This window comes from Rosa chinensis, chromosome 7, assembly GCF_002994745.2.
Source record: "Rosa chinensis cultivar Old Blush chromosome 7, RchiOBHm-V2, whole genome shotgun sequence".
NCBI classification, from domain to species: domain Eukaryota; kingdom Viridiplantae; phylum Streptophyta; class Magnoliopsida; order Rosales; family Rosaceae; genus Rosa; species Rosa chinensis.
In genome coordinates this window covers 68,242,339-68,263,211 of record NC_037094.1, presented here as the reverse complement: position 1 = coordinate 68,263,211, position 20,873 = coordinate 68,242,339, and the positions used below count along the sequence as shown (strand labels likewise).

At 40.5% G+C, this 20,873-nt stretch overlaps 1 pseudogene; it reads right to left on the bottom strand.

The window, feature by feature from the left end:
* Positions 1-10,074: 10,074 nt before the first annotated feature.
* LOC112175141 lies at positions 10,075-17,357 on the bottom strand (annotated as a pseudogene).
* Between the last annotated feature and the right edge of the window lie 3,516 nt (positions 17,358-20,873).

Below are 20,873 nucleotides of genomic sequence, written 5' to 3'. Positions count from 1 at the left end.
AAGAACCTCAAATGGAATTTTTCCCTGAAGGACGCTAGATGGAACATGATTGATAAGATGGGAGGAAGCCTGTACAGCATCGCCCCAAAGATACTTAGGCATATGAGTACTAAAGAGAATGGCACGAGCCATATCAAGTAAATGACGGTTTTTCCTTTCAGACACTCCATTTTGTTCTGGTGTTTGTGGACTTGTAGTTTGGTGAACAATTGTTGGAGGTGAAAAATTCCGTAGAGGAGTTTGACCCAACAATTAATGCGGACTGGAGCGGGAGCTGACCGGGAACAATCGAGAAGCTTTCTTGAAGCGTTGACCTGGAGTTTGACCGTCGGCTCGAGGAGAAGGGGGGGTACTTGCAGAAAACTCTCCGATGCCTAAGTCAGTACGTTTCTTAATTGTGGAGTAGAGATAGTCGGAATGAGATGGATTACCTGGACGTCGAGCCTCCTTTATATAGGTGATGACTTACTTCGGGAACAAGCCGCCATTATTTCTGCTTTGATGGCTGCATTTATTTACACACTTATAATGATAATTATTGCTGCACTAATAACAGTTAATCATTGCGTGCTTACGACCGTCATTCATTGTATATTTATGACAGTCATTCATTGCGCACTTATAATCATAATCATTGTGCGTAGTTATTGTCGTAATAATTGCCGCATTCATGACTGAAATTTAACGCCATACTAACTGCGGAGTTAATCGCCTTAATTGCATGCCCAGCAGAATTTGACCACTCTCACAATGCCCCCAAATTTTCTCTTTGGACACTCGTCCTAAGAGGAAATTTCCATTATCTAGCTGCTTCAAATCTTGCCTTGAATATTTCCTCGAGCCCTGGCCATCCCGATTCTTTCCTCGAGCCCTGGCCGCCCCGATTCTTTCCTTAGCCCTGGCCGCCCCGATTCTTTCCTCGGGCCCTGGCCGTCCTGAATCTGTCCTCGGGCCCTGGCCGCCTCGATTCTTTCCTCAGGCCCTAGTCGCCTCGATTCTTTCCTCAAGGCGAAGATTCATTTTCAGCATGAGACATGGAATTGCCCTCATTTCCCTTTGAATCTGATCAACAACATTTTATTCTCCTTGGCCACCGGCCTTGGATATTTACTCTGGCCACCAGCCTTACACATACATTTCAACAACACTGACCACAAATATGTTTCAAATATAAAAGGAAAAAGTCAGAATATGATTATTAAAGGAAAGAACGCTAGTCTACGTTACCCAAACTTTTGTCACTTCGGACTTGTATTCCATCACTCCCAGTCCTTAGTGACAAAAATAGGATCCCGTCAGAGGCAGCTCCCGCCATCACTTTTTAGGGAAAAGTGTTTCCCACAGACGGCGCCACTTGTTGGAGGTGAAACATTCCGTAGAGGAGTTTGACCCAACAATTAATGCGGACTGGAGCGGGAGCTGACCGGGAACAATCGAGAAGCTTCCCTCGAAGCGTTGACCTGGAGTTTGACCGTTGGCTCGAGGAGAAGGGGGGGTACCTGCAGAAAACTCTCCAATGCCTAAGTCAGTACGTTTCTTAATTGTGGAGTAGAGATAGTCGGAATGAGATGGATTACCTGGACGTCGAGCCTCCTTTATATAGGTGATGACTTACTTCGGCAACAAGCCGACATTATTTCTGCTTTGATGGCTGCATTTATTTACACACTTATAATGATAATTATTGCTGCACTAATAACAGTTAATCATTGCGTACTTACGACCGTCATTCATTGTATATTTATGACAGTCATTCATTGCGCACTTATAAACATAATCATTGTGCGTAGTTATTGTCGTAATAATCGCCGCATTCATGACTGAAATTTAACGCCATACTAACTGCGGAGTTAATCGCCTTAATTGCATGCCCAGCAGAATTTGACCACTCCCACAACAATCCCATTGGTTGTAAAAAACTCTTGGAAAACATGATTAATGTATTCCCCCCCCCCCCCCCCCATTGTCAGAACGAAGGACTTTAATGGTGCTATGGTATTGTGTTTGAACAAGAGTACGAAAAGTTTGAAAAGCTGGAAAAACTTCATCTTTGGTTTTGAGCAGAGCAACCCATGACAATCTCGTACAATCATCAATAAACAACACAAAGTATCTCATACCCAACACAGTGGGTTCTCTAGATGGCCCTCAAACATCAGAATGAATCAACTCAAAAGGAGCAACACTGTTATTAGAAATACTAGGAGAATAAGTAGCACGATGACTCTTGGCCAAAACACATGTTTCACAATGTAAAATAGACTCATCCACACCAATAAACAAAGTAGGCATGGTTTTTCTCATAAGACGAAAAGAGGGATGCCCTAAACGGCGATGCCACAACCAAATTTCACTTAGCTTATCAGAACTCGAAGTCCAAGCGGCGCGGGACTGTGCTCCTGGTTTCTCTCCTGCGTATGTCTGATCCAGATGGAACAACCTGCCCCTCATATACCCCCGACCAATTATCTCCCTGGTGAGAAGATCCTGAAAAATCACATACATAGGATAAAAGGTTACAGAGCATTTAGACTCAGTGTTCAATTGTGGGACAGATATCAAGTGATGAGATAAGTCAGGCACATATAACACATTATGAAGTTCTAAAGTGGGAGTAAGACGCACTGACCCTGGCCCTAACACAGGAAAAGCCTCACCATTGGTATTGGTTACATAGGACACTGATGGGGAAGACAATTCAGTAAAATATGATTCGTCATAAGTCATATGATCGGAGGCACCAGAATCAATAATCCATGTATCAGAACCAACAAAGTTAGAAATCTGAAAAGCCATACCAATTTTACCTCGACCAGCTATAGAGGTCGTGGGGGTAGCTCCACCTGCTGTATGATGATCTTGGCCAGCCACTCCATAGAAATTCGGTTCTTGGACCAATTGAACAGCAGCTGCTTTCGCCTTAGGACGATAACCCTGCTTTTTAGGTTTAAGGTGTGGGTTCAACTTCCAACAAGTCTCCCGAACATGCCCAAGGTCGTTGCAATAAGAACATTGAGGACGAGGGCGATTGATAGGAGCATAAAATGCGATAAATATAATGTGAAACCTTTATACTTTTCTTAGCTAATTCCTTGAAAAAGTCAGTTTTAACTTCGTTTTCTTTTTAGGTAGTTCGTGGAGTGATTCAAGAGAAATAGGAGCTGAAAGGGAGCAATGGAGCCATAGATCATGAATTACTGATGCAGAGGACCAAGTTTGATTAACCATTTGGCCAGAAATTACAAGGGAAGTCCACGGAATTCAATGTGCAAAACAGTTGCTGCAAAGCAGAAACTGCAGTTTCAGAATCAGCTTTCTGGGAACGGTTTTGAAGAGCAATTCTTACACTCTTCCAGATGCACCTTTGCAGAAAGGGCCAGCGATCCTTGAAGACATGATGTTATACTTCAACAAGAGCCAAAGAACTGGTCAGAAGTATCAACGAGGCAGTGGGAAATCTAAGTCGAAGTATGCTTCCCGATAAGGCAGAAACTGTCAGCTTTTCACGAAGCTTTTTGGGAGATCTTTTCCGGCGATTTTCTTGGAGTTTTTCTAGAAGGCTGTTGATCAATCTAGAATATATGATGTCATAAAACACGTAGGAGTCAAGAACCATCCAGAAAAGTGGCGAGACTAAGTTGTTCCTTGTCCAAGAAGGAAGCTTCAGAGACAGAAATTGAATCCTAGTCAAAACAGGGCATTTTGGCCGAGATTCTTCTTTGGACGGATTTCTAGGGCATTTTTGGAAGGTTATTGCTGCTGCAAATATTAAGGAGAGTCCTAGAATAATTCTACAAGATTACAACAAGATTACCAAGGCTTGAAAATCATTTAATTGTGCACCAATTAAAGGAATCCTCAAGCAACAAGGGAAGGTTTTAAAAGCATTGTTGAAGAAGGAAACTAGGGCTGAATTTCTCCTATATATATTGAGCTTCTGCACACGTTGAAGAGGACCACGCCTTTCACCTTCTCTTCTATCTCTCTTTCTCATTCATCCGCCATCATCTTTTTCTTCTTTTTTTCTATTTGTTTTATTTTGGTTTTTAAAACAATGTGTAACTAACTATCTTTTTGTTAGGGGCAAGGTTTGAAGCCCCAATTATGTAGAACATATGTTTGTTTAAATTTAGTTTCATGATCTTTGGTGTTGATTGGTTGTTTATCTCTGATTGATTGAAAACTTTTACATGTGTTTGTTTTATGGTGGCCAACATAGGATTTATGCATGTAATTGGAGCTAGGTTTAGAAAATAATTCACCTAATCGTCTTGTTTTCTAATCCACAAGTATGCAAGGCTTTGAACAAAAGTTGATGTTTTAAACAACTAGAAGAGCATGCTAGGTAGGCGTTCCACACTAGACTGCAACTCTATAATCAATCGTTTCCATGAGATCTTAATGCTTCAAATATGTTGACACTATATGTGTTGTTGATAGGATAGCGTTCTATACCTTGATTGCATGTTTGATAGGCTTAGCTATTGTGCGTTCACGTAGACTAAGTAATTAGGGAAACATTAATAAGGGGCATGATCTGCTCCGACTTGTTTCTTGGTTGATTTCTGTTCACACCTTAGTAATTGAAACTAGGTTAACTTAACATTGTTCGAAAGTAATTGGTGGTGGATTTCCGAGTCTCTAACATATTCTCCATCTTATTTTCTCAAAATCAAAAATCAAATTTGTTTTCCTTTTGTTTTCTCTTTTATTTTCGTAGGAACATAAAAACCCCAAATCTGTTTCAACTTAGGATTGCAACGCACTCTTCTATCCCCTCTCTGACCCTCCGTCTTTCTTTCTTCTTTTCTAGTGTTTGACATTTTCTTTAGTTTAGTTCAGATTTTTGTTATTCTTTTTATGTGTTAGTTTAGTTTAGTTTAGTTTTCTTTTGTGTGAATTATAAAGTTACCCTCAATCCCCGGCTTGAACGATCCCTGCTTACTCTATATTGCTAACGACTACATCTTGCAGGGTTAAGTTGAGCGCCTATTTTGGGCGTATCAGCGATTGGTAAAGCCTTGTGGTGAACCTTGCGGATGAAATGGGGCTGAACTCTGCTGCTGAAGGAAAGGTGCCGGTGACTTGGCCTCAATGGCTAAGCTAGATACTTCAATCTGTGCATGTTTGACACTCTCCTGTTGAGACTCATCCTTACGGATGTATGTAAAAGCTGTGTTCAAACTAGGAGGGTCTGTCATTCTGAGCAATTCTCCCTTGGCACTGCTATGCTTCTCATCAAGCCCTCTCAGAAATACATGGACCCGTTCTAGCTCCTTCTCCTTCTGGTACCACATAAGATCTTCTTGATTCTTGATCTTGCAAGGACGCTTCTGATCAATTTCAGCCCATACATTCTTCAGCTTGGTGAAATACACAGCTACTGGTTGCCCATTCTGTTGCATACTAGCATCTTTACACATCAATTCATGAACCTATATAAAATCAGACTCATTGGTATACAAATCCCCCAATGTCTTCCAGATCGCCTCAGCAGTTTCACATTCCTCCACCATCTGTAGCACATCATCAATCATGGCTCGAAATAGAATTGACATTACAAAACCATCGTCATCTTCCCACTTAGCATAGGCCTCCAGATCATCTGCACTAGGAGCCTTGATTGTTCCAGTCACATGCCCCATCTTGTGTATTCCACGGAGATAAACAGACATAATCTTCTTCCATGTTCGGAAATTGGTACCAGTGAGTTTAGTACCCCCGAAAGAACCACCTTCTGAGCTCTTGACAGAGACCTCAACCTTCTGGACCTCATTGGCCTTAGAACTTTGACTATCATCACCACCCATTGCAATAGTACAATAGCAAAAAACACACAAATCCCAATGTATGCAGCGGAAATAATAAGAACAGAAGGCTCCAAAAAAATAATAACAGATTTTTTTTTTTTTTTTTTTTTTTGGAACCTGTTGAAGTGGACTGGGTTAAGTTGACCGAGTTGAGAGTTGAGTTGACTGGGTTGAGTTGACCGAGTTGAGAGGTGAGTTGACCGAGTCGGGTCTGATCGATCTAGGTTGCGACGAGGTGGGGAATCAGGTCAGACCTGGTCGGACTTGGGCTGCCAACTGAAGAATCCGGCCGACTTGGGTGAGGAATGGAAGCAACGGCGGTCTGGGTTGTCGGAGACGAAGCCGGATCTGGGCGTGAGACGTCAGTCTGGATAGGCGACGCTGATATGAACAAGCGACGCCGGTTTGGCTCGATGGAGCTGTTGTGCGATGGAACAGGAAGATGAAGACAGCAGCTGGTGCAGATGGGTTTGGAAGAAAAGGACGACCGGTCTTTGAACAAATGACGACGTCGATCTGAAGGAGAGAAGACGAGGGCCGCCTTTAGCTGAAGGCAAGGCCGGTCTGAGTGACGCCCAAGAAGAAGATGCTATCGATCGTTCTTGGACGAAATAACCCTAACAATGGTTTTTTGAATTAATTCCTCACACTAAAAAAGAAAAAAGACAAAGTCCTCTCGGATCTTTGCTCTGATACCAAGTCAAATAAGACAATATTGAGAGAATCAATTTTCTGATGATATTATTACACCCATTCTGTGGTGTATATAAACATATTACAATCGTACTACAACGTACTACACCTATTGTGTACACCATACTACACAACATATACAAGGTAAGTAATTACAACAATATATTCCCATGTAGTCTATTCCTAATAGGGAACGATGACTCACACTAACAAATATAATCTGAATACTAGCTAATGCAAAATAAAAGTACGTAGTCATTTAACTTCTTTCGGTAACTCCAAAATAAATATGATCTGGTGAGTAGAGAGATGTTGGCGGAGCAAAACTTACTTAAGTACCACTTATCTGAAAACCTTCCTAAACATCATACTCACTTTGGATAATCGTAGTTGAAGAAAAACTAAATTAATGGCATTTAGAACAGAATATATGGCAATTGCCTACTATATCTCTTGGAAAAATGAAGACTATTCAAAATCACAAGTCTCTTGATCTTGGCCTAATTTGAAGTCTACAACCCTTAGTTCGAGATCACCTTCTTGATCTTCTTGTTCCATATAGTGAGCTTCTGTTGCTTCACAATATGCTTTGTAAGCGTTAACAATATTCTCATGAGCTCTACAAATGTGTGCCCAATGACCGGATGCTCCACATCGAGAACATTCATCTTTGTGCTCACGGCTCCCCTGATTGAGACGCTTTGAAAGCATCATTAGGATAGCTCTTAGTGTTGATGGCACTACCAACATGGTCAGAGGTGTCGCATCCTTCTCTCTTTCCACGTTGACCTCTTCGGTTCCGTGTCAGCCTATTTTGGCTGTTACCTTCCCAAGTAGAGTGATTATACGCACAAGAATGTCTAGAAGTATCCTTAATATCAGAGGGCGCGACTATAATTGGACTTCGGAATAGTCTCTGTTCCCACAAGTCTCGAATTATAGTTTTTCACAAGGATGTTGTCATATTTTTCAGCAACATTCATGGTTCCAATGAGCTCATGAAGCCTTGTGATCCGTCCTGCAGTAACATCGATTCGATAGTTCTTAGCAACCATCAAAGCAGATACAGGGAAGGTGGAGAGAGTCATCTCAAATCATCCATATGAAGAGTCATTAGGATGACGGCGTTCGCCTTATTTGCCTCCAAGGCTGCTCTATTTACTTCCAAAACTTGACCTTGCTCAACAGTTAGCACGTCCTGGCTAGACTCAAGAATAGTATCCAGGATTCCTTGGGCCTTGAGATGCTGGCGGACATCACGAACCCACCTGTGATATCTAATGCCAACTGTTCCTAATGGAGCTTGTTCAGGTTACTCATCCTGAAAGAGAATAAAAAAAAATAAAGGTTAGTTTCGGAGCAAAAAGGCTACCACGAAAAGAAAAGAAATTTCTTAGCGTAATCTCTCCCAAGAAATTAGTAATTTCTTAGCGTAGTGGCTCCCAAGAAATCCGATTCCAAGAGGTATTGGATTAGATCGAAACAATAATGTGTATATGGTCGATCATATATTCTCAACATACTCTAAGTTTGGAGATCTCAACAACCTCCAAGTTTGGTATAACAAACACATGGATGCCTTAAGGGAGCAGGATGAGGATGCCTGGCTGTGGTTTCAAGACAAGAATCCACCACAGAGCAGAGTGGTCAAGGGCATGTTTCAGTAAAGAAGCTAAGTGTGTCATTTTGCTGAACAATTTTGAATCTTTTAATTCAGCTATTCTACCTGCTAGGGATGAGCCTATATTGGCTATGTTGGAGAAGATTAGAATGGACATGATGGCTAGGAATGCAAATAGAAGGGTGGCTTGTGAGAAGTGGAAGGACTTGGTTGGTCAAAGAAGATAATTGATAAGATAGGGCAGAGAGCTACACAATACATAGCACATAGAGTGGGGAGTCTATTTTTCAAATAACTGGAACTGGTGAGGGAGGCAGCAAGCATGCTGTGGATTTGAGACTCCATACTTTCACATGAAAGAGTTAGCTTAGTGGATCCCTTGTGTGCATGCAATCCATGCAATCAGATTCAAGAAACAGGAGGCAACCTTGTATTGTGATGATTACCTCATGCCTAGCATATATATGGAGGCCTATAACCCCATCATCTACCGCATTGTAGGGAAGGATGATTGAGAACATGTTGACTATCTACAGAACTTGATGTTTTGGCCTATAACCATGAAACTATTTCAATGGCAATCGTCTACTTGTTCCTGTGCACCACTGAGTTCAGACTTCAGAGACACCATGTGGAATGTGATATATTGTGATACCATGTGCAATGTAAAATATTGTGATAGATATCATTCGCTAACTTATCGATTTTATTATTCAAAGGAATAAATGATGTAATGAGGTTTAGTATATCATTATTACACTTGTTGTAATATGATTATTGTGATTGATTGAGATAATTTTGATGAAGAGTTTCTTTTACATTGGGTATGTTGTACTTCTATTTTGTTTCAATAAGTGCCTGAACATGGTATGGCTAATGGCTGCAATGTTGGGGTGATCCTGGAACAACTGAAAATAAATTGATTTTTTTATTTTTTTTATTTTGCAAAAGACATTTACGGCGTGCAATGCGCGTCGTAAATGACAATTTAAGGCATGCTTCTGAGCACATTTACGGTGTGCATTGAAAATTTACAGCGTGCTTATGAGCACATTTACAGCGTCCTTTTGAGTACATTTATGGTGTGTAAATTTTTATTATGTAAAAGTGAAAATTTGGGTTCTATTTTATGATGCTGTCTACAAGAGCTCTTCGCGCACTGCAAAAATGCCATTTACGGCCCTTTTTGCACGCCGTAAATGACCTATTTTCCTATAGTGCCCATATGATCATTAGCAGCTTGGCAAAAGTCTTAGGTTGAAGGCTCAAAGCTCTTTCCATCATCCACTCTTTAAACATGATAGAGGGTAATAGAGCTCTTCTTGTGCAGCAGGGAGGTGCAGCAGGAAACTGAGTGGCAATGGGACACTTATCGAATATGTAACAACAAATCTTGTTCTACTTCCTTTATCATTTTATGATTTCAACAACACAAGATTAATATATTTACAAAATCAACGTAACTGTAAGAAATTACAATTTTTTTTTTTGTTCTGGAGGTATTATCTATTTTGTGATTTTAGTGGTTCGTGTAGCACGCATTGATTTTGGAAAGGTTTTTAGAGTAGGTCGAATTGTTGATTGGAATAGTTTTGAATGTGGTTGTAAACTAGTATGGAATTTCAGTTGATCAAGATATTGAGTGGAAATGCATCACGCTTCAGTGACGATCGAGGAACAGCTGCTGCTGAAAGTAATCAAAGAAGAATGCCCCTAGGATAGTCTCCCAAACAAGTGTAATACCGTTGAGTAATTAAGTAAACGAAAACCAAGTGACCATTTGTCATTTTTTTACTATAAAATAGTATAGCTTACGTGCTGAATGAAAAATTGTATCAGAATTAGGTTCTATAGAGTATTTAGGGTTGGAAGAGAAAAAGAAAAGCAAACAGCTCACAAAAAAAAAAAAAGGGAGTTGGAGAGAGAATCATGAGAAATTAAGAACCCAGAACAATGTTTATTCACTATTTGACTTATTGAGCTCAGGTCAGCTCATAACATTATTACTTTGATACTTTAGCAACAAATCAGAGTGTCCTGTATCATCATTGTTCCAATATAGCTATGGTCTTGGTGCCAAGTCCACCATCAACCACCAAATTATGGCCGGTGACGAACGCCGAGTCCTCACAAGCCAAAAACACCACCGCATCCGCCACGTTTTTCTCCATCAGCGGTTCATCCCTTCCCGAATAAATCGCTGCCATTTTCTCTCGCAGCTGTTCCGCACTAATCTTCAATGTGTCGCACACCATCGGCGTCGCCACCAAGCCCGCCGACACACAGTTCACACGCACACCACGCGGCGCCAGCTGCACGCTCGCCGACCTCACCAGCCCAGCACCGCGTGCTTCGACATCGTGTAGTCCGTCATGCTCACCGCCCCGCAGGTCGCCGAGATGCTAGTCGCGCACACTATGCTCCCCTTCACCCCCTTCTCCACCATCGCACGGGCCGCGTGCTTCACACAAGCCGCCATCCCGCACGCGTTCACCGCCATCACCCTGTCGTACCCGGACAGGTCGAGCTCCAGCACCGTCTGCGCCGACGCGCTGGTTATCCCCACATGGCTGTACATGACGTCGAGGCTGCCGTAGTGCTTGACCGTGAACTCGACCAGGGTTTTGACCTGATCCTCGTCGGTGAAGTCGCAGTGAACGTAGGTGCAGCGGTGGGGGCCGATGGATGCAGCCACTTCTCGGCCCTTGGCGTCTTGGATGTCAGCTATCACGACGGTGAGAGCGCCGTGGTCTGCAAAGTGACGCGCCGTGACTGCTCCGATACCGCTAGCGGCGCCGGTGACGATGGCCACCTTGCCGTGGAGCTTCTGCAGTGGTAATGGTATGGGCTGTGTCATCGTGTTGAGCTATAGTAGTAGTAGAGCTACGTGACTAGGCCTGGGATCGGTTTGGCTCGGCTCGGTAACATGCCTATACCGATACCGATACCGAGTTTATAGTCGGCTCGGTTCGGTTTGGGACGCCGGAAACTCAGCTGCCATACCGATTAGGCCCGAATCCAATCGGTTCGGTACCAATCGGTACCACCTGCTTTGAATAGCAAAATTTCCAGAAACCTGATAAAATGCAGCATTGTAAATTTGCAAACATCTCTAATTAGTTCTCCAATGAACTTCATGCACATTTCTGTCCAAAATGCAAATCAAAGCAGAACTTGGAACTACAAGTTAAACCACAATAGCAAGTTCTGCTTAATATAGAACTTAATATTACATGTTCTAAGCCTATCAGCTTAATATTACATGGAAATGTTCAGAAACCAGTTAACCACAGTAGCAAACTAGCAATTGAAATAAGTTCATGAAAATATGAAAGAGTCCATCCTTGCAGCATAAACCAGAAAGTCAGAAACTGATCACATCAAGGCAATAGGCATCAACTGTTTTATAAATCATCAGACACCATTTCATCCTCGGAGTCATCTTCACTGAGTTGAACAACTTCATCATTAGTTCCAATACCATTCTTTCCCTTAGCTTTTGGAGGAGGACAAGAGGTTGAAGAGGCTGAGGTTACATGATCTACATACCAAAGTACAAAACACAAGAAACTATAGTAAGAATGTAAAAAATAAATGCAGAAACTGAAATGTAAAAACTAAAAAGCGAAAACTGAAAACTAAAAAAACAAACACACAAAGTTAAAAATATGCACCTTTCTCACACTTTTCATAGAACTCATAATCTTTGATGCATGGTTCATCTTCTATGCAGCTAATATCATTCCCCCTCAACCAACTTTGTAGACAAATCAATGCTTCGACAGATTTAGGAGTCAATGAACTCCTAAAGTTGTCGATTACTCTCCCTCCGGTGCTAAAAGCGGACTCCGATGCAACTGTCGAAACTTGAACAGCCAACACATCTTTGGCTATTGCTTGAAGTATAGGGTACTTGGCTCCATTGATCTTCCACCATAACAGAATCGGGAACTCGAACCCTTCCTTCTCATTTGTGAATTCAAGAGGGTCCAACAAGTATTTGTCTACTTCATGTGAAACCACAGCCACATCAAGCTCAGAAACTACTTTCCTCCAATCATTGATGTAAGATTGTCTTCCTCTGCTGCCGGTGCTTGTTACAGTGCTTTGTGAAGATGAGCTTTCAACCTCTATTTGACCTCTCTTCTTTGCAGGGGCCTCCTTTGGTGCATACTTTTCATACAAGGACATCAACACATCACGTAACTCCGTCGTTTTAGTCCGCACATCTTCCAATTCAAACCCTTCATTTGTCAAAAGATGAGTTACATGCCTTAGCTTGAATCTAGGATCAAGGATCAGCCCCATAAACACCAAGGGATTCAAATCCCGAAAGCCACCATAATACTTGATGAATTTGGACCTCATATTTTCTGCCATATCACTCAAAACCTTCTGGGTGTCCAAACCTGGTGCAATTTCAGGTTCTATGAAGAGCTTGCTAATCTCCGATTCGATTGACAACACATCATGAAAAGTGGTATGGATTGTGGGCCTATTACTTGCACTAACTCTTAGAGTTACTTCATAAAATACCCTAAGAAACTGCACAAACACTTCCGCCTTATCCCATTCATCCTCGGATGGAGGCCCCACTCTAGGCCTCTTGCTTTTACTTGGAACCAAATTCCCATCCTCATCATACTCTTCGTCAAGCTCTTTGAAATAGGCTGAAAAGCCGCTGTCCGGTTGCTCTTCCATCCTTGCAAAGGCTGCTTTGAACTTCAAGGCAGCTTCCAACATTAAGAATGTTGAATTCCACCTCGTGGGAACATCCATAACAACCAATCCTCTGCAAGGGATCTGTTCCAGTTCTACACATGCCTTAAAACTATCTAACCTTGCTGGTGAAGACCTAACAAACTTCACCGCATTTCTAATGGCCAACACTGATCTATTTAGTCTCTTCAACCCACTACCAACAATCAAATTACAAATATGGGCAGTACACCTTACATGCATGTACTTACCCTCTAAGATTGATTCTGGTTTTTCTCTTTTGTTAAGTTTGGACCTAACAAACTCAATAGCACACTTATTGGTTGCTGCATTATCTACTGTGATGGTTAAAACCTTGCTAATCCCCCACTAAAGCAAACATGACTCAATCAAAAGACCTATGGAATTCCCACTATGATTACAAATAGTGCAAAAATTGATTATCCTCTTATGCATTTCCCACTTATCATCAATAAAGTGTGCAGTTAGCACCATGTAGTTGAAATTTTGAACACTTGTCCAAGTGTCAGTGGTTAGGCAGACCCTATAGTGTGCTAAATCAGTTTTCAACTTCTTCTTTGTCTTATCATACAATGTAAGAAAATTTTTAACCAAAGTTTTCCTACAAGGGACCTTAAACATTGGCACTGCAACATGACAAAAATGCCTAAACCCTTGCTTTCAACGAAGCTAAAAGGAAGCTCATCAACTACAACCATTTCAACACATGCTTTCATAACTTCAAGAGGATTAAATGCTACCATTTTCATAGAATTACCCTTACTTTTATCACCAGCAAGCACTTTCTGATTTTTATCTATCGCTCTCCTTCCGGGATAATACTTACATGATTTGTTTATGTGCCTAATCATCCCTTGAGTCCCATTTTTGTAGGGATCACAAGCATAGTCTCCTAGAGGACCCTTAGGAAAATATATACACTTAGCCCTCCTAAATTCTTCTACAATATCTGCTTGACCCTTTACTTTAGTGACTTTTGCATCCTTATATTCCTTAAAGTGCTCCCACACCCAACTACGTTTTCTATCAGCTCGAGGATTGTTACTAACCTTGTCAGATGAGGAAGCTAGAGCTCCTCCATCCGTGACATCTTCTTCAGCTCTGTCAGGGATTGAGGGAGAGGTACCAGTTGAAGAAAAAACTAGACTAGAATCTCCTTCTTTCTGTCCTTGAGCTTTCTTCTTACCGCTTTTAAACTGAAACAAGTAAATTACACAACAGTCAGGTTACTCGATTACATATAAACATGCAAATGCAATGCAATGCAATGCAGCTTATGAAGTTATGAACACGAAAATAGAAAGTACAGAGCCTCAAAGACTTTGGCTTTTTCTACAAACCATTTGTGACCTTGTGACCCGCAGACAACCACAAATGAGGCATAATCAATAACTAAGACCATCTTATCATTGTCAATTTCAAATCAACAGAATCCCAAATTCAAATCAAGCTACACAATCATGCTGCTACACAATCCCAAATTCAAATCAAGCTACACAATCATGCTGCTACACAATCATGAAAACAGAAAAATCTGAGAAAGTGAGAGACTTACTCCCAGTTTTCCCATCGATTCAGAGTGGGAGGCTTGAAGAATCGAGTTGAAGAAATGAGTTGAAGAATCGATTCCTCGATGGAGGGCAGAGAGGAGTGAGAGCCTTCGAATCTTCGAGGAGGGCAGAGAGGAGTGAGTGAAGAGCGACAGCTTCCGATCTTCAATGGAGTAGAGGAGTGAGAGAAGAGCGAGAGCCTTCGAGTCTTCGAGTCTTTGATGGAGGAGACTTGGATCGAGTAGGTAGAGCTGTTGTTTCGGTCTCGGTTCTTCGAGAGGCTGAGAGTCTTCGATGGAGGTAAGCAAAGAGGAGTGAGACTGTGAGAGTGAGAGGCTGAGAGTCTTCGATGGAGGAGAGCAGAGAGGAGTGAGAGGTTGAGAGGCTGGGGCCTGGGAGTCTTCGATGGAGGAGAGAGGCTCGATTTTGGGTTTGGGTGAGTTTGAGAAATGAGAACGGCAGAAGTAACGCGTTTAGGTTTAGCAGTTTAGGGCTGAAATCAACGACAAGTCGTGCGTCCTATTAGAAAATCGGGTCGGGTCGGTCAGGTCAAAACGGTATGTATTTGACCCATACCGAGGCCGACCCGTTTTCATGCTATTCGGTTCTGGTCGGGTCGGTATTGTGTGGAATTGAAGTTGCAGACCGACTCGATCGGTATCGGCCCGGATCGGTCGGATTCGGTTTCGGTTTTTCGGTATGCAATTCCCAGGCCTATACGTGACTGTGGTTGGCAGGTTGTGGTGTTATAATTTATAAAGATTGGAATTATTACAATTACACATCTACCCTTTTGACCTCGATGACTTGCAGTTAGAGAAAATGGACTGTTTTGTAATTTGACAATGATTTTGCATGGAAAAGGAGGGAACACGATCCCTGTCTCCTTTAAAAAGTAAAAAACTTTTTTACTATTACTGTGGTAACTCCACGTTTATATTCAAATTTTCATTTTGTTTTCTGAACAATTTTAAAATCATTTTTTTATTATTACCACTATTAATCGTTGGAGTGGTTTGGACTTCTTAACAAAAAAAAAAAATGTTGGAGTAGTTGGAGCAAGACGACTAACCTACCAGTCCCAGAAGCACAATATTAAAAGGGGCCGTGACCACCTACCTAATTTAAACCTAAAAATTGCCCACTTATTCTACTAAGAGTTTTTTGTCTCATTTACCCAATCTAATATTTACTGACAGTTTTAACCTTATTTCAATTAATAAAATACCCTCTTTCTCTCTCTCTCTCTCTCTCTCTCTCTCTCTCTCTCTCTCTCTCTCTCTCTCTCTCTCTCTCTCTCTCTCTCTCTCTCTCTCTCTCTCTCTCTCTCTCTCTCCCCTCACCCAGACCCATCGTCGTCAAGCCTTAGGCCTCGTAGCTTCTATCACCGCCGGCTACCAATGGGCGTTTCTCGGCCATCGCCGCCGCCTACTCCATCATCGATCCACTCTCCGAACAATCAAGTCCCAGATCTGGGACGAGGCTTCAATGAACGAAGCCATCCTCGAATCCTTGGAGTCGATTGAGGTTTTGGACTGTAGCTAAGGGATTCTGATCATGGACTCCAGATCTCGAGTTCACTATTATCTCCACCGGACAGCGATTGACTAGGAGATTGGGGATGGTGATCTCGTAGCTGGAGTTGGACGTCGGGACTGGACAGCAGCGAAGGAGGAGGTCCTTGTATAACCTGGAGCTCTTGAGGGGCAGAAGCTCCAGGTCGAAGCTGCGTCGTTTTTTTTTTTTTTTTTTGGTAAATTTGGCAGAAGGCTTATAAGGAAAGAAGAAAGAAGAATGAAAAATAGTTTTAAAAAAAGTTTTATTGAGGAGTTATACATGTCTATTGCGGGTCAATGATATCATTATTGCGGATAATAATATGATTATTGGGGGGCAATAATTAGATTATTTCGGGACAATAATAAGATTATTTATTTGGATAAACCTATAAAAACTTTCAAAATTATAAACATTTTCATTTTTCATTAATATTGATCCCTAATAAACTTGTTACTGGGAGGCAATAATATGTTTATTAGGGGGCAATAATATGATTACTGGGTATTATTAGGGGCAATAAAATCAGACGCCGGAATCTGGTCACCAGTCTGGCAGTCGGATTATGGATTCCGGTGACTGATTATCAGATTCCGGTAGCTGGATGCCGGACTCCGGTCACCGGTCGCCGGAGTCCGCAGCCGGCCACTGGTCACCGGAGCACTGCAAGGTGGAGGATGACTTTTCTCTCTAAGTGAGAAAGGAGAGGGCAAAAAAGTCCCAAAAATAAATAAAAAGAATTAAAAAAAAGAATTAATTGGGTATTAGGGAAATAATCTCTTAGAGTGTTTTGGGTAAATGGGATTAAAAACCTGTTAGTAGAGCAAGTGGGTAATTTTTAAGCTGAAATTGGGTAAATGATCATTTCCCCTAAAGAATTCATATTTTTACAAATGCTTATGAAACTTTGGAGCATGTTTTAATTATGTGACTCCCAACGGCCTATGGCAAGGACTGTTCTGGTGGACCACCTTTTTTTTCTAGATGTTCCAATTACTCGTGCCTTTATATTCAAAGAATGACTGACAAAAATAGGTTCATTCTTGTCTTTAAGTAACTTTACACGATTGTTGGTGCTCTTGTACGTAGAGTATTTAGAAAAATAAAAATAAGAAATTATGGGACAATAAAGAGATACATGCTCATGTAATAATCTCAGTTGCTATGGCTTTGTATGAAGAGTATTTGCAGGCCAATGTTGGTGCTAGCGGTATAACAGAACTGGTTAACAAACGAGTGAGGTTTTGGACTCATCCTGAGGATGATTTTGTGAAACTATATGTGGACGGATCTTTTTCCAATTCTTTCAACCATGGAGGAGCTAGTCGAGGGGGGAATTGTGTTGCTGCCTTTTATGCTTGAATTTTTTTTTATTCTCTCCTGCATATTGAGCTGCTAGCTATTAAGAAGGGATTGGAGCTACTTCAGACAATTCAAATTTCGAAGGCTATCATTCATAGTCACTTCCTTGTTGTAGTGCAAGAAATTACTTCAAAGGAGGAGGAATTAATATTCTTCTTTGGATAGCATAGTTGGGGACATCAAAATACTACTTCGGACCTCCACTCATTTTGTGATACACATGCTCCTAAAACCACCAATATAGGCACATAGATTAGCTAGTCATGGTTTTGATTTCGATATTCAATCTGAGTGATTCACTTACACTCAGACTTTAATCTAAATGCCCTATTATACAATTCTAGCCATATCATTAATGAATACAATTTATTCTTGAGAAATTTTAAATACACACTCTTAACTACTTAATACACATCCCTATTATTTTATATTTCAAATTAGATTTTACAGGTAGTTTAAATGACCAAAACAGACATTTATATATTAGGATAAGAAAAAAAGATAGTCATATTTTCCTTATATTGGTCTATCATTGTGTATAAATGAATAGATAAACACATCAAATTTCTATACATGGCCTCCCCATTTGATACAAGAATAAAGTTAGGAACCATTTAATTTATTTTTTTCTTAAATAAATTGTAATTAAATGGGGGTGAGAAACCATATAATTTAGAATTTCATAAGCATTAAGTGTTTTTAAAACAGATCGCTTTACTTATTTTTTGTTTTTTTTTTGTTATAAAATTATGATTAGTCAACTTGTTTGTCCCCTCGAATGACAGCTTCGTAGTTCCACCACTGTGGAGAAAATACTGGTATACTTTTTTGTTGAATGTTCAACTCAAAATTTTATACTTGATCAATAGGGTGTTTGGTGGATGAGAACTCAAATGATACAGAACCTATTTCTAGGCATCTATTTGAAGGGAACAATAAATCTTTATATATTTTCAAATAACTAATACAAGTTATCAATATGGACATTTAAAAAACGACAATATACTAATATATACTAATAGTATTAAATAGTAGTCTTAATATAGTCAAATAATATCATATTTCATGGTTTTTAAGATTAAGAATATTTTAGATACTTTGAGCTGTGTATTTAGTAAAATATTAGAATGGAAAATTAAATGGGTGGTGTATTGAGTAGGGAGTGTGTATTAAGTAGTTAGGGATGTGTATTTAAAACTTATCTTTATTCTTTCAAGGGGAAAAAAGAAAAAGAAAAAAAAAGACGATGTACACACTAAAGCTACAAAACTATAGCTAACAAAGCTAGTAATCTAGTTCCCTCTCTCCCTCTTTTTATTATTTTTATTTATACTAATAGAACTTGCACTTAATTGAACTATCAATCTCAACAACAAACATGAGTATATGCAACTTTTTGCCTAGTCGCAAAACTAATTGAGCATAGATTTGGGATCGCCGGCCTCTTGGGTCTTCATGTCTGGCACCAGCTCTTCTTAGGGTTCTTAATTATTTGGCTTCTTCATTCTTTTCAGGCATAGTTAAGATTTTCACCCAAGGGGAACCAGACAAAAAAATTTAAGATTGTCAAACATAGAGACTAAACCCAAGAACGCGCCTAAGGAAATCAACTTCTCCCCTTTGTCTGTCATGTGGTGCATCCCTTGGATGTCATAGTCAGACAGGCAGTTGTCTGTTCGCCGCATTGTTGGCCTTGTGTTGTATTCGGGATTTTGTTTCTAGGTTCATGGATTGACTCATGGTGTGGAGATTTTCACTAGCGGCCCGGAGAGACTGTTTCGCATTGAAGGATGGTGGTTGGTGGGTTCGAATCGTTCTACCATGGTTACCAATTTTGAGGCTAGTCGTGGATCTGATTGGTCTTAGAGGTGGAAACAAGTCGGGGGTTCTGGTTGGTGGGGGGGACTACACATCAGACTAGATGGGCAATGCATATGTTTTTTCGATGGCAGTGTTTGCTCGACAGTCGAGGTGGTGGTTCCCTGTTGATAGGAGCATTTTAATGTGGTATTTTAATAGTTAATTCCTCACATTTTGCTTAGTTAATTCCTTAACGAATCGATTTTTAACTCAATTTCTATTTTTTTAGGTACATTGGAGTAGATGATGATGAAATGAGCTGTTTGGACCAAAAATGAGCATTTTGGCCTGACAAAGCGTGTCTTGGAGAAATTGAGCCAATGAGAAAGCGAGCTAGACAAGAAATGAGGGGTGGCAGACTAACCATCCGAACTTCAAATGAGTTGAAACTTTCCAGATTCAATCTAGAAATCCCAAGGATCATTTCTTATGAAGAGTGCCAGAGCTAGTTTTGAGTGGAAGGCCTTCAAACAGTCAGTCCAATTTTCTGCAGAAGCAAAACTGGAAAACTGGACCTGTAAGAGGTCCAGCAGCATTTCCGGCCCAACCACATGGAAATAAATTCTAAAATTTTGCCACAGTAATCTACACTCATGGTGGATAATTTCATATGAAGAAGTCGAAGGCTCATTCTGAAGTCTTGTTGGAGAAATAATTGAAGGAATAAAGGGGCAGAAACTGACCTAAAACCAGCTCAATATTCACATGTTCATGTTTCCTACCCACATGAAGAAAGCTAATGCTTTTCTTGGATTATTTTTCTACTACAATCTCTTTAATAGATCATCATCACTTCCATGTTTCTGCACCTTCATGCTTTGCTTTCATTTCATCATTTCTCTATCTTTTCCATATTTTACAAATCACTTTCATACTCCACTTTCATTATTTTTCTTCCACTCATCATTTCACTCTTCTTTTCTTCCCTATATAAACACCTTCTCCTCTCATTCTAACACACACATTCCTTGATCCATTTCATCTCCTTGTCTCACCATTTCCTCTCCATTTTCCTTAGTTATCACTTCCTCTCTTCTCATTCTCTCACACATCTCTTCCATCACATATACACACCATCCACTGCCCTAAATCAGAAACCACGCCTCCATACTCTCCCCTCATCATAGCTCATGAGATCCCTACTCCAAGGAGAAGCCGTAGCCTCCATCTTCCATCAATTCATCTTCCATCATCTTGTCGTACTCCTACTTTGAAGACGCCTCAAGCTTTCTTGAAGAATAATCAAAGTGAGATCGTGATATCTACTACCCTCTACGGTTTATTCCTTTTGTACTTTTCGAATTCAATATGTATATGTTTTTGGATTTCCAAACTATGAGTGAGTAATTTTCTTGTTGAGAACTAGTATGAAATCCTAGTTATATGATGGATTTTTAGCTTTTGAATCTCTTTTTCGATTACAAGGTTTTGTGAATGCTTTGTTTGATTTTGTTTTATAAAATCTTTTATATGTTTATGTCTTAGATTGATCACCTAAAATATGAGCATGTAATTTGGAGCTAGTTTTAAGGTGCAGTGCGTTCACGGTCTTAAAACACTAAAGTAGTAAAGCCTACATGTTAGGTGAAATCAAACAAATAGAATACATGCTAGAATGGCGTTCCTCACTAGTTTTGTACTCTAAAATCAATCTTTCCAAAGAGCTTAATGTGTTTATGT